Genomic DNA, 24,782 nt, shown 5'->3' on the forward strand with positions numbered 1-24,782 from the left:
GTCAAGTTTTAGTAGCTACTCATGAGAAGTACTCCTTATAATGATCATTGATTTCCAGATGCTTTGCACTAAAAAAAGTGTCGTGAAACCTGCCGCAACTAATAATCAGCTGTAGTTAACCCTTGCTTTAAAGAACCAATATAGAGGAAGGGGGTGATGTTATATCCAAAAATCTTTTACATCTGAAGTATCCAACCTTTTTGTGTATAATAAACCTTGTTTGTTACATGAACTTAAAAGTTCACAATTTCCATACATGATTCTTTTTTCCTTGTATTTGATGATTAATCCTGACATGTATTTCCATTATCAGTAGGTAATATACAGTAACAAGACAATAATACACATTATAACAATGCATGTATTATAGCCCAATGAGTGCACGAGATCATTTACCTCATCAGTGACGCCAAGTCCAGGAGTCCTTCCCTAAATTCTTTGCCCGAATTTGTGACACCAAGAATAATAAAATAACTAGTTTTAGTGACCATTTGCATCCATTTTTCACTTTGATTAAAAAATTGCCTCTCAACAGGGTGTGAACTTGATGGGGTTGGAGGAAACTCGACTCGGCCATCAAGCTCATCACAATATAGTAAGGAACCTCTTGTTCTCAGTGAAAATTTTTCCTCTTTATAGTTACTATTCCATGTTGCTTTAATCACAACTAATGTGTTGGAAACATTACAGCTTAATAACATACTTCACATCTCTGCATACAAATTGAGTTCAATATTTAACTGTTACACCAGTAGGCTTCATATCTTAAAAAAAAGGTATGTTAAAAGGTTGACATTTTGAATGATATATTTCAACTCTATTATGTTTCTATGGGTGTAGTACCGTTACGATTAGTCGAGTGATCAGCATATGGGTCTTATGTTTTTGATAGCATAGGTTCAAATTTTGACATAGGCTGGCAATTGATAGTAACAGTAGTGTCCACAGATACCTACCTGTTTCTTGTTTATCCTGTTCCACTTTAAACCATGACTGGACAATCTTTGAAGAAGTAGCATAACCTTGAAGTGCCACTAACAAACCTTTGTCCATTCTTCTGATGTGATCCTTTTTTTTTTCCCACCTGCCTATAGCGCCGGTAGGTTTTCTTCAGGGGCCTGGCGGTCGGCCCAGGCCCGTCTTGATGCAGGCAATTTTTTTTTATAGTGGCGCCATTTAGTACTGGCTCATGCTGCCGCCCGGAACTCATTCTTGATTCACTTGGATGGCAACACATTGACAAATGTTTTAGTATGGACTGAACATCAAAGATATATATGGTAAATGGGTGCTTGTAGATCTTGACATTATATCTGTCAAGAGTCTCCAGTTGTATCCTCTCCCCCATCTGAAAATATTACTCTTGTCAGACAATCTAAGTGAAGCCTTCCATCGAAGCTGGCGTGCAGACATAATGTCAATGCTTAGATTCACTGTCCTTATAGCACTGAAAATAATGCAATTACATGCACATATTTCATTATTTAGAATTGTGATTAATTGTGATTAAATATTTTTTCATGTATTTTCAGACATGAAAAGTGAAAATTGCTGCACACAACAGTCTGCCGTCTGCGCCGGGAGGCAAGGCAGCTCAAAGCCCAGGCTGTTACAACTCCTGGGCAGTTTTTATCCAGAGCCAGCAATTTTTTTAGATCCAATAGGGATGGATTTTTTCTTAGGTCAGGTTCAACATGCTGCAAGATGCCAAGATCTAAGCCTAGTAGGAGATATGGGTTACAAGAGAGGAGGTTTGCTCTGGCCTTATACCATCAAAGTCCAAATGCTAATGGATTTCTAAGCACAGGATTTCACTTGCCTTCAGTTTCAACACTTCACTCATGACTCAGGGGTATTTCGGTAAATGTTGGCTGGAGCAAACAGACTCTGACAGCCCTGCACAGGCTTTGTCAAAAGAAGAGAAACTTCGTGGGATTTGCCATTATTTAGTATTACTCTTGTTACGCCAAGAATTTTTTTCCATATACTTTGCCAAATATTGCAAGTAATGCACCATTGTTGGGCTTGCCTGTTATAAATCAGATCTTGTTCAATTAACAAGCTTTGGGTGTCTGCCACTTTCCAGTTGTAATGCAAGGAATCATTTATCTCCCCTGCCAGATATCACATGTAATGCACCATTGTTGGTTTTGCCTGTTATAAATCAGATCTTGTTCAGTTAACAAGCTTTAGGTGTCTGCCACTTTCCAGTTGTACTGCAAGGAATCCCCTGCCAGATATCGCATGTAATGCACCATTGTTGGTTTTGCTTGTTATAAATCAGATCTTGTTCAGCTCACAAGTTTTGAACATCTGCCATTGTTTATTTCAGGTGTAATGCTTGGAAGCATTTGTTCTCTTCCCTACCCAACAGTATGCAATGCTTTATTGTGGATTTTGCCTGTTATATTTAATCTTGTTCAGGTAACAAGCTTTTGGTGTCTGCCTTACCTAATATGTGCTGCAGTGACACTTGGCTTGGTTTCATAATGTGAAATACAGCATGTAATTTCATCACACTAAGTGTCTATCATCACGTGTCTGGCATCATTAATGTGGCTTCCAGGAGTAATCTTGTTTGTATTACAGCATGCAATTTTTTCTGCTTTATAGGATATACATAATCACATAGGTATGATTTTTTTTTTTTGACAAAATGTAATGGCAGTTGATATTCTTGACTAATGCCTCATAAACCTTGTGAAAAATAATGCTTTTTCGAAGGGGGGGGGGGGGGGTTGGTTGGCCAGTTCAAGGAGTTTCATATCAAATGATTTTATTACATCCAACTTTAATATGTGCTAAAAACATATTTTATTACATCCAACTTTAATGTGTGGTTCCTGCAATAAATGCTACATGTTTACTGATGTAGCCTATGAAATACATACCACTCTCTGCCCTGTAATTTGGTGTGTCACATACTGCAGCATAACTTTCCTGCTATCTTCTAACACTATGAGTTGCCTTATTTTGTCTCATTTGCTTTTATCATATGAGAGAGATCACCACTCGGTGAGTGGATATCTCGGTGATATGGGTACTCGATCATAGTCTAATAACAATAACAATATTTATTAGCAACCTAAAAAAGAAAAAGAATCGGACATGAAGAATTATCCAGTAACTCCAATAAATAAATCAAATAATAAAATAATGGAAACGGGAGCTGTGATGGAAACGGAAAGTAGGACAAAATGGTGGGAGCTTGGGGAGACGGTCAGCGAGGCAGTGACTCAGCGTCTACATACGGCCCATACCGCGTGATACCACATGGAGGCGGGCGGGCGAGCGCCGAGCGTCACTAAGATCCAAACGGTACCGGTACTAGCGGCAATGCGCAGTGCCGAGTGATCATGACGCTTCCCGGCACCCGAGTGATAATGAGGCTTCGCGGTAGGGGTACCGGAACCTGGTACCGCGAGGAATCGATTCTTCGCGGTACCCGGTTCCGGTACCTGGTATGGGCCATGTGTAGACGCTGAGTCACTGCCTCGCTGACCGTCTCCCCAAGTTCCCACCATTTTGTCCTGCTTTCCGTTTCCATCACAGCTCCCGTTTCCATTATTTTATTATTTTATTTATTTATTGGAGTTACTGGATAATTCTTCATGTCCGATTCTTTTTCTTTTTAGGTTGCTAATAAATATTGTTTATTGTTATTAGACTATGATCGAGTACATTCATAATAACTATACATGCTATATTTTTATCGAAAAAATAAAATTCACTTCATTCAGAGAGAGAGAGAGAGAGAGAGAGAGAGAGAGAGAGAGAGAGAGAGTTTTCTTAACAGGAAATTTATTTGGGAATTTCATCAGAAGTCATAGATAAAAAAAAATACTCCTTCGCGTACCGGTACTGGTACCGGTACTAACGGTACCTGAGTTTTCGGTACCGGTACTACCGGTACTCAAATTAACGGTACTTGCCCATCCCTAGTTATGAGGCTGGGGCGTGATTGAAGAGGCTGCTTCTGCCCTGCTTGTTTCGCCTTGCCAAATCGTGCTTTGTTTCGCCTCGCCTTGCTGTGTTTTGCTCCGCCTTGCCTTGCTGTGCTCTGCTGTGCCTTGCCTCGCCTTTGCCGTGCTTGTCGTGGTTGGTGGTGTTCACAGGGCTGTGATTGACGGTTAAGCCAACCCCTCAGCAAAACGTGGGTCCTGTTCACGGCTCTTCGGCTCACTCTCTGCTTGCGTGCCTCGCCCTGCCTTGCCTTCTCGTCTTGTCTCCTCCCCGCTAAGCTCCTCCCCCTTCCCTCACGTGACTCCCTCTCATTGCGCACTCCACTTCCCCGTTGTACTCCCTGACCTCTGCATTATAACTAGATAATCTATCGCTAGCTAACTAATAATCACTCTAGGGTTCGAGACTAGAGATGAGGATTTCAGAAACGTCTTTCATCCATTCACACCCTCATTCACGCCAATAATCTCTACTTATCACACACACTCGTTCACCCGTCCACACATCCGCTCTCTTGCTCGTTTGTTGTAATATATAGTCATTCATTCACTTGCATTCCATACTCACTTACTCCTTACACATTTAGACCATTACAATATGAGGAAATGATGGTGATGAAGATGTTAAAAGAAAACAATGGTGATGATGGTGATGATATGAGGAAATGATGGTGATGAAGATGATAAAAGAAAACAATGGTGATGATGGTGATGATATGAGAATACACATTTGGACCGTTACAGGTACATATCCTGTATAATACACATTTGCTTGCACTTATTTCCCTTCAACTCCTTAATACTCAACTGGTTTTCGTCGCATCATTTTTATAAGCACAGATCCTAAATCTGCATGCTTTTCTGATTCTGATGGTTTAAGATATGTCCCGATGTGAATATATATACATAGGGTCAAAATCGCCTCCAAACAGATATCGCGCCGTGACGGCGTTCATTCGCTTCGGCAGACTCGCCGCTCTCGCACAAAGATCGCTGTAGGGAGGGATTCCAGCTTACCAGTAATAAACTCCCGTCAACTTATTTTCTCTTGAGAAACGTCGCCTCCGAGGAAAACTGATCGAATGTTTTAAAATACTTAATGGCTTCACGAATGTGGATTGATGACACTTTAAAATTGCAAACGAGGAATAATGGCACACAACTTAATTGTAAACAAGTAAATTCAGACTGCACCAAATTTTTCTTCACCAACAATGTAGTGCGAGAATAGAATAAAGTCTGAATTTCTATGTAAAAAAAAAGTTCAAGAGTTGTATTTTGCAACGAAAGCACCCTGGTTTCTTAAACAACTCCATTATAACAAGAAAAATAGGAAAATGAAAAATATGTGGCGACTTTACTTGAGCTGAAAATATATTTTCACACCAGACGAAGTATATCTTATCTGCTGGTTGACATCCACCAGGCACTCTCCATTTTCATTCTTCCCAGGTATCCCCCATTTTCCCACCACATCCATCACACATTCATCACCCACTTTAGCATTCATATCTCCCATCATAATAAGTTTCCTTTCTTTCTCAAAACTCTTCAAACATGCATTCACTTCCTTCCAAAAAGCTTCCCTTTCTCTCAGTCCTTTTTTACTTTTCACATTTACTGGTGCATAAATACACACCCATGCATACTTTTCTAAACCTACTTTTCTTTTCACCCACACAATTCTTGATCCCTTCCAACCATAATCAGTCACGCCATTCCACACTCTTTCAGACATCACAACAGCACATATCCTTCCTTACTCCTGCCTCTATACTTCTCATCTATCCCCGTCCATACAACCCCCCCAGGCACACCCTCCCACGTACCCTCTCTACCATCACTCACACCAGTTCCTCGAATATGTGTTTCACACACTCCCAACACATCCACTCTACCATTTACAAAATTTTCAATCATCACTCTCCTCTTTCCCTTACCACCTAAACCATTCACATTAATAGACACCAGTCTCATACATTCCTTTCTCTTCTGCCTCCCTCTGGCCATCGCTCCTGCCTCTAAAAACTCGATAAAAGTATTAGAGGCCACCAATGGGTGGCTAGTCCAATGTGGTGTTATGGAGACTTGCTCCTTGTCAAGGCTAAAAGGATTAAAACAAAGCAGTTGATGGTCACCGCCCCCCTCCCCGTTGGTTCTACCCCGCAGGGTATACTAACGGTGCGCACCACGTGAAGGTGAGGATGGGGTAGGCTACCTTCCCAGTCAGAGGGATAGCCGTACTGCTCCTTTCCCAATACCCTAAACAAGGGAGCTCTACGCATAGGAAGCAAAACGCACCTCGGATGAACCTCATTGGTTACGATACTGCCACTGCGCAACAGATCGATTTGCCATACTGGAGGAGGAGGACGAGAAGCAGAGCACCTTTCTTGGCCGGGGACTCTATGGTTCGCCATCAGGTGGATGAATTATGTGAAAGAGTTCCCCTTCGTAGGCGTAACTATTGTTATCCCGGAGCTGGAGTTGACGACATCACAGCTGCCCTGGACGAGCTCTCCGCTGAGGCCTATAATGACTCGCTTTTTGTTCTCCACATATGTACGAACGACGTCACCACGACCCGGTCTGAGGAACTGCTGGACAAGTACCGTAGGCTCATCCAGCAGTACAAGTCTAAATCCTCTAACATTTTGATTTCATGAGTTCTACCACGGACGTGGGATGAGAGCGACTTCTTCAGTAAGGCTTTCAGCCTCAACAACTGCTTAGACTCTTTGCAGAGAGCTTGACGTTGAGTTCTTCAACGCCTGGGACAATTTCTACGGACAGCGTGCATGAGCTCTTCCACAGGGACAGAATACACCTGTCCCCCATCGGGGCAGCCAGATTCGGAAGGCTCCTAAACGACGCAGTACGTGACAACCGATCAAAAAAATGCTCTCGGCCATGTCCCTCCAGCCCGCCCGAGTAAATAGCCGCGCCGTGCATCACAAGTTCGCAACAAACGCGTAAACATGAACCCGCACGTACCACCACCTCTATTACCAAGCCTCAAGATAACTTAAAAGTCCTTAGTTTCAATGCGCGTAGTCTAAGAAACAAGTTTGATGAACTGATATGTCTTGCTCTGACATAATTTTTTTACGTAATTGCTATAACCGAAACATTTATCGACACCACAAATATTGATTTAAGTACAGAATACAACCGTAAGGGTGGTGGCCTCGCCCTTTTTGTCAAAAGATATTTGAAACCCACTGACAGAACACCAAGAGACAGTAACGTTGAACATTTGTGTGTGCGAGTAAACATTACAAAAGTCAATTTAAATATATCTGTCCCCTACAGGCCTCCGGGGCAATCACTCGATGACGATCTTGAAATGTACAGCGCTTTAAGGCAGTCACTTAATAACAGCGACTCACTGATATCTTATACAGCAGGGGCGGTATACACAAACGTTCTTAGCATCGCTAAGTGCACTTAACGGCAAAGAATCGTTAAGTTTTCTACTTAAAATGGCGCCGGGCCGCTTAGCGCTGAAGCTGGAGCACTTAGCGGGCGGAAAATTTAAGGCGGGGAAGGGGCTCCACACAGATATATAATTTATTAGCTTCGCTAGATTGGACATCACGTGACCGCGGGCGAGATTCACAGGCGCCATTTTGAAAGGTTGCGCCAGTCATCAGCTGTATGGGGAAAGCATGGGGAAAACGCGGAAAGAAGAAACAAAAGGCACCCAGTGCTTTGTAATTAACTGCAAGAACTACAAAAATAAAGTTACGAAGAGTAGAGGAATCTCATTTCATAAGTAAGTCAATTTTGGTCACAGTTTTATATGATAATACCCGAAAATCGAGTGTAAAACAGAGAACACTCCCACTCCCAGCCCTTTGTTCAGAGAGTTTGTGGAGTGTTGATCTCTCTGATAGGGTGAAGTAGGTGGATAATAAGATTTGCTGTTATATTCTTTCTGCTGTGAGTACTTAATAACCACTCTGGAGTGCATATAATGGTCTTGTAGGACCAATGTAATACTAAAAATCGATACGGAAATGTGTTTGGATACGATAGGTTAAGACAGGTTAGACTAGGTTAGATCAGGTTAGGTTAGGATTGGTTAGTTTAGGTTAGGATAGACTGGTTTAGGTAAGAATTGGATAGTTTAGGATATATTAGGATTGGTTATGTTAGGGTAGATTTGGTTAGATTGGTAGACCTAATGGTCAGCCACTGGAGAGACCTATCCAGTATGAAGTATGTAAACCCAAAGATCAGCCTGGTGCGACTGCAGTATCTTGTATTACGAGATGATGACCCTGATGTCCTGTGTTTGCACTCGCATGTTATGGATACAGCACAAGGAATAGACAACCACAGTTATGACTTGGTCCGTTTGCTGGTCAAGATCTACTTCAATGTGAGGTACTATCATGTGGCTACACACACAAAAGTTCCAGGCCAGGAGTGTGCGACAGAAACTAAACAAGTTGGTGTTGTTTAAGGGACAGTAAAATGTGTGAGGGCAAGTCAAGCAATGGGAATGAATATTATATTATTTTATACCTGCCTAAATTTTTGGTGACCACCTCTTTTTTATGTAGCCTAAAATATGTAAAATAAAGTATACAATTACAAAACAGTCGTTGTCTTTGAAAGCCTACACATACAGTAGGCCTACAGTCTATCCTCATAATATAATTAAAAAAAATCAAATTGAGCAAAATAGAAAAAATGAGCCATTCACAAGAGTTTCTTTGGAACTCCTTGCCCTGGCCTTCATATTCACACCCTGCATATGTGCATATGTCCAAATGATAGTTGCCATTTGTTAGATATCCAGATAGAACTCTCTTTCCTGATTGTGTCGGTTTTTACATTTTTGAAATCGGACCAGAATTAAGGTTTTGGGAGCTGTTTTTAGTGCGCTCCTTACCATGTTTGCATGTTAATATTCTGGTGGTGCAATCTTTCAAAATGGCGCCAAGCCCGCTCGCGGCGCGCAATGTAAACAAAATAGGCGTGTCCAATCTAGGTAATACAGATCTGTGGGGCTCCCATAGCACCGTTAAAAATGCATAAGTATTGCAACATGGTGGATTACAGCGGGATGAAAGGCATCACCTCCTAATATATCTGCCTCGTCCAGACGAATTGGAGGCGTGTAATGATTTGAAACTCATCCTGAAATATCTGTGGACTGTGCTGACCGTGCTGAGATGAGTGGTTCGGCGAGGCGGACCTTGGAAACACCTACATGGCCATCACGACCGAAGTGGTGTTCGCCGACAGGTAAAATGCAGGTGCAACCTTCACAGGCTGACAGAGATTGAGTGATAACAGACACTGGAGACCCTCCAAGCGATGGCTGGTGACCGCCTGCCACCATCCACAGGCTGTTACACAAGGAGCCCTGGGAGTAACCTTGCTGGAAGCCCCGCGGGCCGCAGTGTGTGGCTGGCGTTATACAGCCCCCAGCCATCGCCTGGAGGGCATCCAGTGTCTGTTATCACTCACCTTAGGTAGTCTGTGAAGGTCCAGTCATCACTGGTGCACGTGTGTCTTACCTGTGATCAACACCGGCAGCCACAGACTCCTACCCAAGGAACGAACACAGGTGAGCCAATATTTTACCTCGCCAGACTTATCCTTTACAATATTCAACTCTTTAAACCTAACACACCTGTTAATCTTGTGACTGACTTCAACAAACGTTTCCCACCAATCTTACCAAACCCTAAACAATACCTATTTGGGTCACTAGTGTCTATTACTTAATTTTTACTTGACTAACCTCCCAGCGGCGATAAACCAAACCTAACCTGGGTAAATTTATCATTGACATATAGTTATTTCAACTTAATCTGTTATTTAAGATAGCCAGTTTTAACCAAATCAACAATTACTTAGAAAAGTTGATATTTTTAACCTAACTTAAATGTCAGAAGTGTCCTAACAAAATTACCTTCCTTTGCTTATTTTTAGTAACCAAACCAAATCAATTTGACGTACCGGTAGCTCTTAAACCGAACTTGCTCTAGTACTCAAGCTTGCATCACTTACGACTTTTTTCCTTTAATCCTAAATCAACTTGTTTAGAAACCTTGCTCTGACATACCTAACTTAATATAAGTTCACCTCTCCTAACTCGGATAAATTTCCGATTTGTGTTACTGACTATTTTTTAAACAAACATTTTGATTTTGGACGTAAATTTTTTACCAAACTAACTCATTCAGAATGTTGCCTTATTTTAACTTAACAAAAAATTATAAACGTCACCTAACCTCATTGATTCTACTTAACGAATGGTAGCTATCCTTTCTGTAAAATACCTCCCAGGAATCCCTGGGTGTTGCAAAATGATACTAATACCCATGCTAGCTAGCATTGTAGTATTGTTTAATTTGTTTTGGTCATGTCTTTTTTTTTCACATTTAAAATTAATTAGTTCACAGTATATTATGGCTTTTGTTATTTCCAGCTTCCTTTCTTATGAAGATCTAAAAGTGAATTTTATGATTATTCTTAGTCTTACTCCCAAATAGCTATTAAAGTCAATCAACAATGCTAAAATCTTTTTGAACAAAAAAAATTGCAAATTGGTCCATGAGTCAAGAGTTTTGACTTCTGGACAAGTATAGATATAGATATAGGGCAGGTACCAAAGCATTTCTAATTGTAATGTATCTATTTGCAGTGATCGTGATGACATTGACAACAACAAGCAAGTCCTCCTAGACCTAGAGTGACCTCAAGCTGGTATTCGCCACATAACATTATTGTTTAATCATTTAGTTTTTATCATCCAGCATCAAGCAGTCATTCCCATGCAAGAATATAATGCACAATATAAGCAACTCCAATTGCTAGAAAATAAGACAATGTTGCCAGCCCATATAGTGTGCACTGTGCAGTAAATAACTCATGTAGATAATGCCTGTTATTCTATCACATACTTATGTCGATGCAATGTCTTTTAGTTCTTGCTAAGGGTATATTACTAATCCATTCTTATTTCTCCGACGGCCATTTCCTGTGTCGATACGTCAATCGGTTCAGTACTTTTATTTTCTTAGCTTGTGTTTTGCAATTCTTTGCCAATTAAATCACTGGACACATCTTAATAAATATCACAGATTTAATTATCATATATCAGTCCCATAAGTTTATTTCAGATGCTCTTAAAACAACATCTGTCCATTCATAGTCCAACTTAACCTGGTAGCAGCAACAGGCCAAATTTGTGGCTTTACCGTGTACCAGCGACGGGCCACATTTTTGTCATGATATAAACCCCCAAAAATAGATGATGCATAAACTGATCACAAATGTGTTGATATATATTATGAAATGGTTTGCGTGAGTGATGATTTTTTCTCATTTTTCTCGCTCGGAGGGGCCTTTAAGAAACATGATCCCTGCAGCTACCAGGTTAACCTCTTTTAGTATAGTACACTAATCAAGAAAAACATCCCAATTAATATATATATATATATATATATATATATATATATATATATATATATATATATATATATATATATATATATATATTTTTATATATATATATATATATATATTTCATTAAAAGTGATTGTCATTTCAGCGTTATTTTCTTTAGGATGTTCTCTTATTGTCTAAGGAGTGTCTTATTCTCTTTAGGTAGTTTGTTGATGGTATCCCCGTAGGGTATCATCTGCGTAGCCAGATCGCGATTTCGGGTCCTGGACCCTTCTTCAGTGGCGTTGGGAGTGAGTGTGTCCATCTCGAGGTGTGAGAGGAGACGAAGAAGACATGGAAGACATACGTACCTGCCTACAAGAGATCTCAGGACTTAAGTTCACAATAGAAAGAAGCGCCGAGGGGAGAATGCCGTTCCTGGATGTACTCGTCACCCAGAACCAAGAAAACTTCTCCTAGCGTCACGTAAAACCGACGAACAATGGCCAGTGTCTCAACGGTAGAAGCGAGTGCCCTCAGCGATACAAAGACTCTACCATTGCCGCCTACATCAGAAGAGCTATCACCCACTGCAGCACGTGGAAAGAAGTCCATGGAGAAATAAGCAGATCAACCAATGTACTCCTCAGCAACGGATTCAACACCAACGACATTGAAAAGCAAGTTAAGAAGACTGTGGACAAATGGTACTGTGAAAAAGAAGACACGGCGGAGAAGAACGAGCCCATCAAACTCTACTATAAAGCACACTTCTCCACAAACTACAAAGAAGACGAAGCGTATAATGCGCCAAATCACAAGAAAATGTCACTCCCACCAACCCAGAAAAGAAAATAAGCCTCACCATCTACTACAGAAGTAAGAAGACCAGCCATCTCCTACTACGAAACAGCCCAGCAGTTGACAAAAAGAATACTCAACAGTCACATGTTGTATATAGGTTCACTTGCAACCAAGGGAACTGTGCAGCCCTTCAATCAACCTATATCGGCATGACGACACTGAGATTAAGCAGACGACTCAGCTATCACCTTGCATCAGGAGCGCCCAAGACCCACACTGAGCAAGTACATAAGACGAAACTTACAAGAAAAACTCTGGAAGAAAATACCGAAATAATTACAACATGCAACGACTACAGACGCCTGCCCATCTTAGAAGCGTTATACATCAAGGATATGGAGCCAAATCTTAACATCCAACAACAAGATCTGCAGGCTCTTCCAAGCATGAGGAAAGGTGACCAGCCGGCAACGCTCAGCCAATCAGGAGCCGAGGCAGCGAGGAACCCCGGGGAGCCAGCCGTATAAAGGCAGCCCAGCGTGGACACCCAGTCATTCTCCTCTCACACCTCGAGATGGACACACTCACTCCCAACGCCACTGAAGAAGGGTCCAGGACCCGAAATCGCGATCTGGCTACGCAGATGATACCCTACGGGGATACCATCAACAAACTCCCTAAAGAGAATAAGACACTCCTTAGACAAAAAGAGAACATCTTAAAGAAAATAATCAACGCTGAAATGACAATCACTTTTAATGAAACATGTTTACGAGAAAATCTCCTGCCCATTTATACTCTCTCTCTCTCTCTCTCTCTCTCTCTCTCTCTCTCTATATATATATATATATATATATATATATATTGTTTATTTGAACTTGTACTCATATTTCAGGGCCAAACATGATGTGGAAGAAGAAATCAGTTGTCTCCATCAGTCGGGTTTGTGCCATGGCAGCTTTCTCCAGCTGTCCGGCAGAGGTCCAGTCCATGCCATGGAGAAATTCAGCCCCCAACAAGGAGATGGCATGCCAGAGATGGATCCGCAGCTTCTCCGGTGGTGGCCGGACTGGTAGCGTACTGGGCCCACATTCACCGCGTGCTGGACGACGCGGGTTCGAATCCCCACGCTACCACTCGGATTTTTCAGTCACCGCCGAGTGGCTTAAAACTACCCACATGCTGTCCTGAAGACCACCCATCAACCCGGACTCTAGAGGAAGCCGTCCAAGCGAATCAATAACGAGTTCCGGGGGGCAGCATGAGCCAATGCGAGATGGCGCCACTATAAACACTCGCCTGCGCCAGAACGGGCTGGGCCGACCATCAGGCCCCACCTGGAAGAAGCCTTGGGCCGACCATCAGGCCCCACCAGGAAGATGCCTACCGGCGCAACAGGCAGCGACGTAAAAAAAAAAAAAAAAAAAAAAAAATCAATCCTTGCAATGCCCTTTCTCTTTTCTCTCCTTCTGTACCACCATGCTTACACATAACTGATCCAAGGTACTTAAACTCGTTAACCTCCTCCATTTCTTCACCATTCAAAATTATTTGGCATTCTTTTTCACATTCAATGCCCACTCTATATGGGCATACAAACTCTACAACCTCACTTCTACTCTGCTCACAAACCATCACTTTACTTTTGTTGACATTTACTTTCAACTTTCTCCTTTTACATACACTATCAAAAACACTGAACAAATTTTGTAAGTCACTTTCATTTTCTGCATTGAGCACCGTGTCATCAGCAAATAAGATTGAATTCATCACCCACTTCCTTCCCTCCCTCAGCATACATTTTTACTTCAATTTCCCCAACTTTGCCCTTCATTTCTCATAACACCATCCATATAAATATTGAACAACCACGATGACATGACACACCCCTGCCTTAGCCCACTTTCATCTCAAAATGTTCACTTGTTTCTCCAGTAATTTTGACACATGCAGATGCATCCTCATAGAAAGACTTTATTGCATAAAGCAGTTTTCCTCCCACACCATATATCTTTAAGACGTCCCACAATGCCAGCCAATCGACTCTGTCATAAACTTTCTTTAGAATAACTAGATCCATGAAGGCAGCATAGTATTTTTTCCTTTTGCTAATATTTTTTCTAATAAAACACCATCCTGAAGGAAAATATCTGATCCACACATCCTCTTCCCTTCCTGAAGTCTCCTTGTTCTTCACTGATTTTCTCTTCTGTAAGTCTTTGCGCTCTCTCTATTATGACTTTTCCATATACCTTTCCGGGTAGCCTACACTCGGCAGACTTATACCCCTACAACTCCCACCTCACCTCTCCTGCCCTTCCCCTTGTAAACTGGGACCATGATGGCTTTTGTCGAGTCTGCTGGCACCTCCCCCCCTCTCCCATGCCACTTCACATATCTTGACCATCCATATAGTAACTTCATCTCCACACTTCAACATTTCTGCTGTGATTCCATCAATTCATTCATCATCATCATCTCATCGACGCCTGCTCTTAGGAGCTTCCACCAGGGGATGGCCACGGCAGAAGTTTCCATCTTTCTCTATCCGGACACTCCCTCCTTGCCTGCTCAAAGTTTCTCAAGGATCTCTCATCCTTCTCCCTAACGTACTCCTGCACCCTATCTCTCCATTTCACTGGAGGTCGTCCTCTAACATTCCCTCCCTCAATCTCACATACACCCTTCTGGTCATCTTACTCTCCTCCATTCGCTCCATGTGGCCAAACCACTTTAAAGTCACTTATTCCCTTCACCCCCATGACACATTCCAAAACGCTCATACACCCTTTCATTACTTATTCCATCCATTCTACTCACACCACAAGCACTCCTCAAATAACTCATTTCCACTGCCTGCACTCTAGACCTCTGACTTTCATTCCAGGCCCATGTTTCACTTGCATATGTGAGGGTTGGTACTATTATTGTATTTTCAACTGATAACTGATCCAAGGTACTTAAACTCATTGACCTCCTCCATTTCTTCACCATTCAGAATTATTTTGCATTCTTTTTCACATTCAGTTCCCACTCTATATGGGCATACAAAATCTACAACTTCACTTCTACTCCCCTCACAAACCATCACTTTACTTTTGTTGACATTTACTTTCAGCTTTCTCCTTTTACAGACGCTATGAAAATCACTGACCAAGTATTGTAAGTCACTTTCATTTTCTGCAATGAGCACTGTGTCATCAGTAAACAGGATTGAATTCAGCACCTACTGCCTTCCCTCAGCATACATTTTTACTCCAGCTTTGCCCTTTATTTCTCTCATGACACCATCCATATAAATATTGAACAACCATGGTGACATGACACGCCCCTGCCTTAATCCCACCTTTATCTCAAAATGTTCACTTGTTTCTCCACCAATTTTGACACATGCAGATGCATCCTCATAGAAAGACTTTATTGCACTAAGCAGTTTTCCTCCCACACCATAAATCTTTAAAACATCCCACAATGCAATCCAATCGAATCTGTCATAAGCTTTTTCAAAGTCCATGAAGGCAGCGTATAGTTTCTTTCCTTTTGCTATTATTTTTTCTACTACCATCCTGAAGGAAAATATTTGATTGATTCCATCAGTTCCTGCTGCTTTTCCATTTTTTAATCTTTTTAATGCCTGATTTACTTCTTCATATGTTATACTTCTTTCTTTATATACTCCTCCTCTACCTCCGCTCAAAACTGTTGCTGTAACAGCTGCTGGACGTCCATCCTCAAAATTCATTAAGTTTTTGAAATATTCTCTCCATGTCTCTTTCACAGCTTCCCCGTCTTTGAACATCTTTCCACTCTCATCCATAACTTCATTAATTTTCCTTGGGGAGATATTATTGGGGTGATGCTTTTCTTTCGTTTTTTACTTCTTTCCAATATGATTTCCTGTTCCCTTTATATTTTTCACTTAGTCTTTTCCAAAGTCTTCAACTCTCTTCTTACTTTCTTTTATTGCTTGTTTTAATTTCATTTTGCATTCTCTATATTTCTTTTTCCTTTCCCTTTTTACTTGCTCAACCACATTTCTTTCTTAAGTTTTCTTTAAAAAGTTCCCTTTTCTCTTTTACTATCCTCCTTATCTCTTCTGTCCACCATGAATTTCCTTTTCTTTTTCCATCTCTCACCACTTTCATCCCTACCACTTTTTTGTTGTAGTTAACACTACTTCTTTAAATGTTCTAAAAACTTTTTCAGTATCTGTACTATCTTTCACACTTTCCCATTTTTCACTTAAGGCATCTACCATTTCACGTTATACTCATCTTTTATTTCTTTTTTCCTGTAACTTTTCTATCTTCAGTATTTCCTTTTTTACTTCACCTTTCTTTTCAAACACCCACTTTTGCAAGATGGTCAGAGCCATCGAACATCCCGCTTACTACCTTCGCGTCACAGATATCCTTTCTCAGTCTTCCATCTACTGCCACATAATCAATCAATCCTTTCTGCTCATAATCATTCCCCCTCCTCCATGTGTATATGTGGATATAGGCAAAAGTAATAAAGCCCCACACATCAGAAGTTGTATTGCTTTGCCTAGGTTATGCAGATGATGTAGTATTAGTGGAAGGATTTTGCCTGATCCTAAATGACTTTGGTATGGAATGGAAACTTATCTTTAAACATAATAATGGAAATTCACACCAGCACTAGGACAGCGGGTGCTGGGAAACAATATCTTAGAGGTAATAGAAACACATGGTTAGAGATTAGAAGTCATTCAAGACCAGTTGGCATGATAGTGTTCATATGCTCTCAGGGGAAATGGGGTGAAGCTTCTGAGAAAGGTTAACAAAGGGGAAGCTGAGTTTCAAAGAGAGGAAATGAGTGAACACCGATGGGCCAAATTAATATAACACTGGAAATTGAAGACAATCCCCTTTGGAAAAAGGAAATATACAGAGAGGGAAAGCATATGATGACACTGGAGCAGAGTGAAACAATGTGAATGGGAGACCTGTCAAAGATAGTTGAGAAAAGTGGCCTCCATGAATGGAGAAGTACCTATACCTATCTATAGTACATCAGATAGGTGTAGAAGCTCGGGAAACATTAGAACATTTTATAATAGTACTAATGATTGTGTGCCTTGACCCACTGAGGCAAAGATATACCAGAGTAACCTGACTGAAAGTTGATATATATCAGAATAAATAAACAAGAAAGTCACTGAACACACAAGTCTGAAATTATGGTAGCCATCTCACGTGAGGCTAATGCATTATGTGTTGTATGTTGGTCTCTGAATACAGTACAGTGACAAACAGCTTGAATATTGAAGAAACTTCAAACTATTGAGGAGTGTGAATTAACGCATCTTAGCACATTGCATTTTGGCGGTAGAGGGGTCAGGTTAGGTTGGTCATAGGCTAGGTATAGTTAGGTTTGATCAGGTCTGGTTAGATTTAGTTTGTTTTTGACTTGTTTACTTTTATTATTTGGTAATTCCGTGTGATACGTCAAGGCCACGCCTTTGTTGTCACCGGCGGCTGAGGAGACGACGTCAGGGCAGTAATATACATATTTTACCAAAACACATAAAAGAATAGTGGAGGTACACCGGAAACATGAAAAGATGCACCTTTATAACGATCATAGGCAATAAAGACCACAAGAGGAAGAAGAAGGCTCATTTTTGTCGATCATTTACTCCACTGTTGTGTCTATTGTTTCCAAACAAGTTTTTGTGTACAGATAGATAACATGTTGAGTTCATTATAGCTATTTCATCTTTGCATAATATGCACTGTGGTAGCTATATACAATGCTTTTGCAAGTGATCGTTTTGCTAGGCGATGCACTTCATACCAGTATTTTGCTAAAAAAATACTTAGCTTAGAGTCTGCTAAGGGGAATTCTAAGTAATACTTAAGGGCCTATGCTTAGCTAAAAGTTGTTAAGTGCAAGGCTTAGTATTATTCTTAGAATAGTTGTGTATACAGCCCCAGGTCCTCAGCAACAGCTGAGCCTAATAGGGAAAGGCAAGAAAGGGAGAGGTAAAATGAAGTGATCATGTAAGATAAGAAGAAAGAAGGTTTGCCTGTGAAGTGATGAAAGCTTTTGAAAGGAGAGGAGCCACATGAAGAAGAGGAAGAGGAAATACTAGTGGCTGACTTTCCACAGCTGTGGCAGCTGCACTGAGCCTGTGGAGCCCAATTGAGGCTCACAACTACATGAACTACTTACTCCTGCAAGGTGGGGCAAGGGAATATCACATAATACTACCATAGCTGGAATATGTATTTATAAACAATTGAGGTTCACGTCTACATGAACTACTTACTCCTCTGCAAGGTGGGGACAAGGGAATGTTAGCTTCGGGGAGGACTCTTGCCCATCCACTGAATTGACCCGGGTGGTAAAGTCCGTGGTGCTCGTAGCCGTCGAGGTTACCTTATGGTAGCTACGTAGCGATAAAGCCACGGACGCGCATCCATAAACAGCACAGAGCGTCGGCCAGATTTGTAAAACTGGACCCATAAAAAGCTTCTTGTGGCAGTGCTGGGTCTGCGAGAAAGCCTACGTGGTTAACACGATGGTGCAGACTTGAGCGGTTAAGCTGTGGCAAATACCTGGGCCTTTCTGGGTTGGGTTAAGGCCCCGCTGCTGTGATTGGTCAGGCAGGGAACATTAGCTGCTGCCTGTGAAAACGGGGCTAGGCACCCCAGTAATGGGTTAGCGGCTTGAGGCTGTCGCGCCTAATTGCCGAACCCCAAGTAACAGCCCCCCCGAGGTGCAGCAGGACTGCGTTAAGCCGGGAGGTGATTGCCGCGAGTGCTAGCCGTGACAACACTGCTCGTTTCCTTTTCTCAGCGCCCGGAGCACATTCAATCGCGTGCATTTCACCCCCCGGTGCAGACTGATTGCTTTAAAGCCACGGGGCATACCATATTATGAGTATGGATAGATGCAAACATGCAGTACTCTGCCGTTGCCTCTATGGTAGGCCATGATCGAAAAGCTCATAGTCGATTCTCTGTGGTGCGGATGCCAGTGGGAAACGTGATTCCGGCCCCGCACCCTTGTGTGGAGCCATTGAGACCTGTGCCTGATGACGAACTGGCTATTCGGCGCGAGGAAGTCAGGAAGCTTGAACGTGCAGATCGTAGTATAGGCTGTTTCACCTGCCCGATGCGTCGTACCGCAATAAAGCCATTGCAGAATACCTTCCCATTGGAGATGAACGATTCCCTGTGTTAGGCGGGGCTCGCGCTCTTTGTCCCTTGCTCGCTCGATCTTTTTGTAGATTGGACAGTGGGTGGAGGATAAGTGGCGCGGTTTAAGGGGAGGAGGAGACCGTTTTTACCGCTATGGTCGAGAGTTAATGTACACATTAAATATTAATAAAATAAAATAAAAACTATCAGCAGCTAAGACTTGAAATTAATAGGATATATTCAGTGATGATTCTACTTCACTGAGTGCATAGTTTAAGAAATGCATGGTGTCATGCAGTGTAATGACTGCATGACAAAATTTATGAAAATCATGACACAGCTAATATTACATGTATGACAGAAAAATGCTTATGTATACGTATACTTATTTGATAGCCTAATAACTATATGGGTTTAGGTTTTTTAAACTCATAGTTCATGGAATTTTGCCAGTGCTTAATCATGCATGACTGCTCATTGCAAAAAATATGCAATTTACCCCATCTTGCATGCCTGTTATTTGCTTTTGAAAAAAAAAAAAGTGTCCTATACAATTGCTGTATCCATCATCCTGAACAAACATGCCAAAGCACAAGGAAATATATAAAGTTTTGAATTCATGAATTTTCAAAGGTAAAAAAATCATGTTTTGAGATATCGCCATTTAAAGTATTATGTCTGTCTCTATATATATTTACCCATTTTCAATGATTTACATATATTTCATATATCAACATATAGATAATCCTCACAAAGAGTCATCAAATTATTTCAATATTTACTACTATCTATCAGAGGTGGGCAACCGCTATTTTTTTGTTAGTCCGCAATTCACAATTCAGCTAACTCTGCTGTGGTAGATGGTCACTGTTCTTCCCCTAAACCTATAAACAGTGGTGTTCCACAGGACTTTGTCCTATCACCCACTCTCTTCCTGTTATTCATAAATGATCTTTCCATAACAAACCATCCTATCCACTCATACGCTGATGACTCAACTCTGCATTATTCAACTTCTTTCAACGGAACACCCTCTCAACAGGAATTACAAGACTCCAGACTGGAGGCTGCAGAAAGCTTAACCTCAGACCTTGCTATCATTTCTGATTGGTGTAAAAGGAACCTTGTGTCCTTCAAAGCCTCAAAAACCCAGTTTCTCCACCTATCAACTCAACACAGTTTTCCAAACACCTATCCCCTATTCTTCGACAACACCCAGCTGTCACCTTCTTCAACACAAAATATCCTCGGTCTATCCTTAGCTCAAAATCTCAACTGGAAACTTCACATCTCATCTCTTACCATAGCTGGGCACAATAACAGAAAACCTTATTCCCAATAACCGATAACTGATAATGGAAAACCTTATCGGTGATAACCGATATTCGTTAACTGGGGACACAAATATAGGCGATAACCGATAACCGATACCGATATAAATCCACAATTCCAACACTAGCTAGCGATAAGTCTGATAGGTGAAAACGATATTATGTTGATATTTCAAATAAAAAACAGATGAATTCAAATTTTCATTATCTGTATTTTAGAAAACTTACAAAACCTGAAAACCACACGTTGACACGTACCTATGGACGGTAATACTAGAAACGCCTGAACCGGTGTTGTGTTATTTGGCGTCCCCACCGTCAGAAGCTGGCGCTGTTTACAAACACTGGTCTGTCCTGAACTGCGCATGCTCAGACCACCAAGCGTAGACCTGTACAGTCTCACAAAGCTTTTTAACCGTAATTAAGAGTTGCTGGAAGGCTGAATCAGACATACAGTACCACTAGCACCATCCCCGCTGTGTCTAGAATGACACTCTGTACGAGTTGTATTTATATGTACAGAGTGTCGTTCTAGAAACAGCGAGGATGGTGGTACTGTATGTCTGATTCAGCCTTCCACCAAATCTTAATGTGTTAAAAAGCTTTGTGAGACTGTACAGGGCTACGCTTACTGGTCTGAGCATGCGCAGTTCAGGACAGACCAGTGTTTGTAAACAAAAGCGCTAGCTTCTGACGGTGGGGACACCAAATAACACAACACCGGGTGCCTTCAATACCATGGCATGCTCACAAACTAATATGGTATATCAAATTTGAGGCAGTGAATAATTATTTTTGGGGCAAAGTTAAATGATTTTTCTCTTTGATATATTGATTTTTGAGTCTAACATAAAATAAATAACTAGTGTTTTAATGTTGATGATCTAAGTATGAAATCTCTTCACCGAAGATATTTCATACCCCGAAGTTTTTTCATACAACACCGGGCGCCCGGGCCACGCTTGCGCAGTAGGGAGGAGACAATGGGTTTTTTGCTGAGGCAGAAAAAAATAGCGATTATCGCTAGTTTGGTTACAAAAGTAACGAAGATACCGATATACATTTAAATAAGTAGCGGATGACCAATAACCCGATTTTGTTATCAGCGATAACTTATCGCGATAACGCCCAGCTATGTCTCTTACTAAATCAGCTTCCTCGAGGTTGGGCGTTCTGTATCATCTCCACCAGTTCTTCTCCCCCACACAGATGCTTTCCATTTATAGGGGCCTTGTCCGCCCTCGTATGGAGTATGCATCTCACGTGTGGGGGGGCTCCACTCACACAGCTCTTCTGGACAGAGTGGAGTCTAAGGGTCGTATTATGAGACATTTCGCCGCCCAAGAACACATATTTGACAAGGCTTTCGTAGGAGTTGTGGGCATTTCCAGGGGTAGTTTTATGATCCTAGTGGTAGTCTGACCCTTCTTCTGTACCATGAACCTAAAGAAACACTCATTAGAACCTGATTGACCCCCTCTTTGACCTTTAGAAATAGTTGATGTGATATGGCAAAGTGCCTTGTAATACCAGCCTATGGCTTTTTGTCTCAGCTCTTCTCCTCTTACTGACAACCTTCTACCTCTTAAATTCCGCCGCCATGTAGCTCATCTTTCTATTTTCTATTTTCATGCTGACTGCTCTTCTGAACTTGCTAACTGCATGCCTCCCCCCCTCCCGCGGCCCCGCTGCACATGACTTTCTACTCATGCTCATCCCTTATTGTCCAAACTCCTTATGCAAGAATTAATCAGCATCTCCATTCTTTCATCCCCTTCACTTGTAAACTCTGGAACAGCCTTCCTTCATCTGTATTTCCTCCTGCCTATGACTTGACCTCTTTCAAGAAGTGTGTAGCAAGACACCTCTCCACCTGAAATTGACCTCTCTTTTGGCTACTCATCACTTTTTACTTTTGTGGGAGCGGCGAGTAGCAGACTTTTTTTTGTACTCTTTTTGTTGCCCTTGAGCTGCATCCTTTGATGTAAAAAAAAAAAAAATAAATAATAGGTGGCGCACTTATCTTTTCACTAATAAAACGTTTTTTGTTTATGTATTTATGTTGAATTACGTGATACTGAATTTTCTGTAGTTCTATGCACATCCCTACTCGACATTATATGGGCTACTGACTCTAATTCAAGCAAAATATGATTTATGTTTGGAAATACTGCAGCAGATGCCACATATTGATTTCCACTTAATTTCCGCACGAAAGATGTGGCGTGATACTTTGAAATTATTCTGGCCCATGTGTGGGTCACTCGCAGGCAACAGCACCAAAGTCCGTGTCTCATGTATGGGACACTCGCAGGGAAAGGGTTAACAAAGTCTCCCCTCTCCATGCCAAATTTTCATGGCCAGCTGCATCAGAACTAATATATATACTAAGCCTCCCCTCATTATGCAGAAATCTTAGGGCCAACAGCATCATTCGTAACAAACACACATGCTAACACTCTCCCCACCTCACAGAAAGGGTTCTTCAGGTGCAAGAACCTGGAGGAGATGAAGGCACACCAGACGATCCTGCAGCGTGTCCCCACCGACGTTAATAACCCAGCAGTCACCGCGGAGCAGAGTCACAGCCGCCAGTGTACGTAGTGTCTGTGTTGGGCTGACCGGGTTATCGTAGACACGGTGCCATGCCAAAGATTCCCAAGTGTTGTAGTGACGTGTAAGTCTGTATGGGGTTGGTGCAGTGTAGAGTAGTGTAGTGTGGTGTAATGCATCCTCTTGCGCTGAAGGAAAAGTGGCGAACCTTTTGATCTCGTCAAGAACTTGATCATTTTGATCTTGCCACGAATTTCAACATTATGTGTTTTTGTTTGCAAGTCGCGTGGATACTCCATTCTTTGTGACCAATGTCTGAGACACTGTGTAATGGCCTGAAATGTACTACAATCGTGATGGTATTTTTCCCCCGTGTAAACAGAGTTAACGGGATGTTTGCGCAACCATATAAGGTACATGGGTTTCTCGTGACTGAACGAAATAGAGAGATAGAGAGAGAAAAAAGCAAGGGAAGGAGAGAAAAAAGGAAAGTAGAAAGTATGAGAGAGAGAGAGAGAGAGAGAGAGAGAGAGAGGGGTGGGGTGGGGTGGGGGAGATGGGTATTGAAACAAAGAGGCCTGTTGTGCTCCCTATCTACCCTAAAATCTGCTAGCATCAACAAAATTTCAGGTGTCACGGGGTCAAAACATAGTGTATCGTTGCCGAAAGTTGTTAATCTGCTTTCTTTTAATCATTGCAGGAGAACGGCAAATCTTTAAAATGGAATTAAAATACCAGTAACTTTATATTATTATTAGAGGCCTACCAAGGAAATCTTAGGTCTCAAGCAGGCCAAACATGCGAGTACTTTTGGCACTCTGTGACGTCACACCAAAGCATTTTCGGGCCGAGATACCCCATTCTCCCTCGCCTTAGGCTGAGGGAGTGAGCTCACTCTTATACGAGGTATCGCCCCATACAGGTGAGGACATAGCTGCTCTCAGTGTTCAATATACTTTGGCTATAATATTATATTTGAAGACTCTTATACGAGGTATCACCCCATACAGAGGTGTCATAGCAAGTCTGACTGATGGTAGGCTGGCTGGCCGCCGTCGGGACCAAACCCTGGGGGTTGTGTGCAGCAGAGTGTGCGGGAGGAGGAAAGAGGGAAAAGGACAAATGGTGTGTGTGTCATTCTCAACGGTAGCCACGGTGGAGCGCAAACATTCACTAGTTGTAGTCGAGGCTTAATTAAGTTGAGGAGTGGTGTTAAGACCGAATGAGCAGGTTACGTGTTACCCCGTGTCAGTGGGAACACTTGCTATGTTTTCTTCATATGTTGGTGCTACTTATTCCCATGTTTGCATGTTAGTTTAAGGTGTTAATGTTAACCTGTGTTCTGGGTATTTACAAGTGTTATAAGTGTTGAAAGTGACATGAAAGTTAACAGGGAATTAAGATTCAAATCAAATGATTTTTTTTTTAAATCATTGATTTGAATCAAGATTTAATTTTATTTTTTAAATGTCATTGATTTAAATCAATCTTATTGCTGAGCAACAACACAGAATGGAGAAATAAACAAAGAAAACACTCTAACTTTGATATCGATA

At 41.6% G+C, this 24,782-nt stretch overlaps 2 long non-coding RNA genes across 2 annotated transcripts in view; both read left to right on the plus strand.

The window, feature by feature from the left end:
- The window catches only part of LOC126986073 (uncharacterized), a 3,915-nt gene extending 1,319 nt beyond the window's left edge, over positions 1 to 2,596 (plus strand). Inside the window, exons 2-3 of the long non-coding RNA XR_007739263.1 lie at positions 536 to 595; positions 1,533 to 2,596. This is a non-coding gene — a long non-coding RNA (uncharacterized LOC126986073). The remainder of the gene's footprint in view (positions 1 to 535; positions 596 to 1,532) is intronic.
- A 6,395-nt stretch (positions 2,597 to 8,991) lies between these two features.
- Positions 8,992 to 15,930, plus strand: LOC126986072 (uncharacterized). Its single transcript, XR_007739262.1, has 3 exons — positions 8,992 to 9,543; positions 10,627 to 10,688; positions 13,069 to 15,930. It is a non-coding gene; the product is annotated as an uncharacterized LOC126986072 (long non-coding RNA).
- Positions 15,931 to 24,782: the final 8,852 nt, after the last annotated feature.

This window comes from Eriocheir sinensis, chromosome 61, assembly GCF_024679095.1.
Source record: "Eriocheir sinensis breed Jianghai 21 chromosome 61, ASM2467909v1, whole genome shotgun sequence".
NCBI lineage: Eukaryota > Metazoa > Arthropoda > Malacostraca > Decapoda > Varunidae > Eriocheir > Eriocheir sinensis.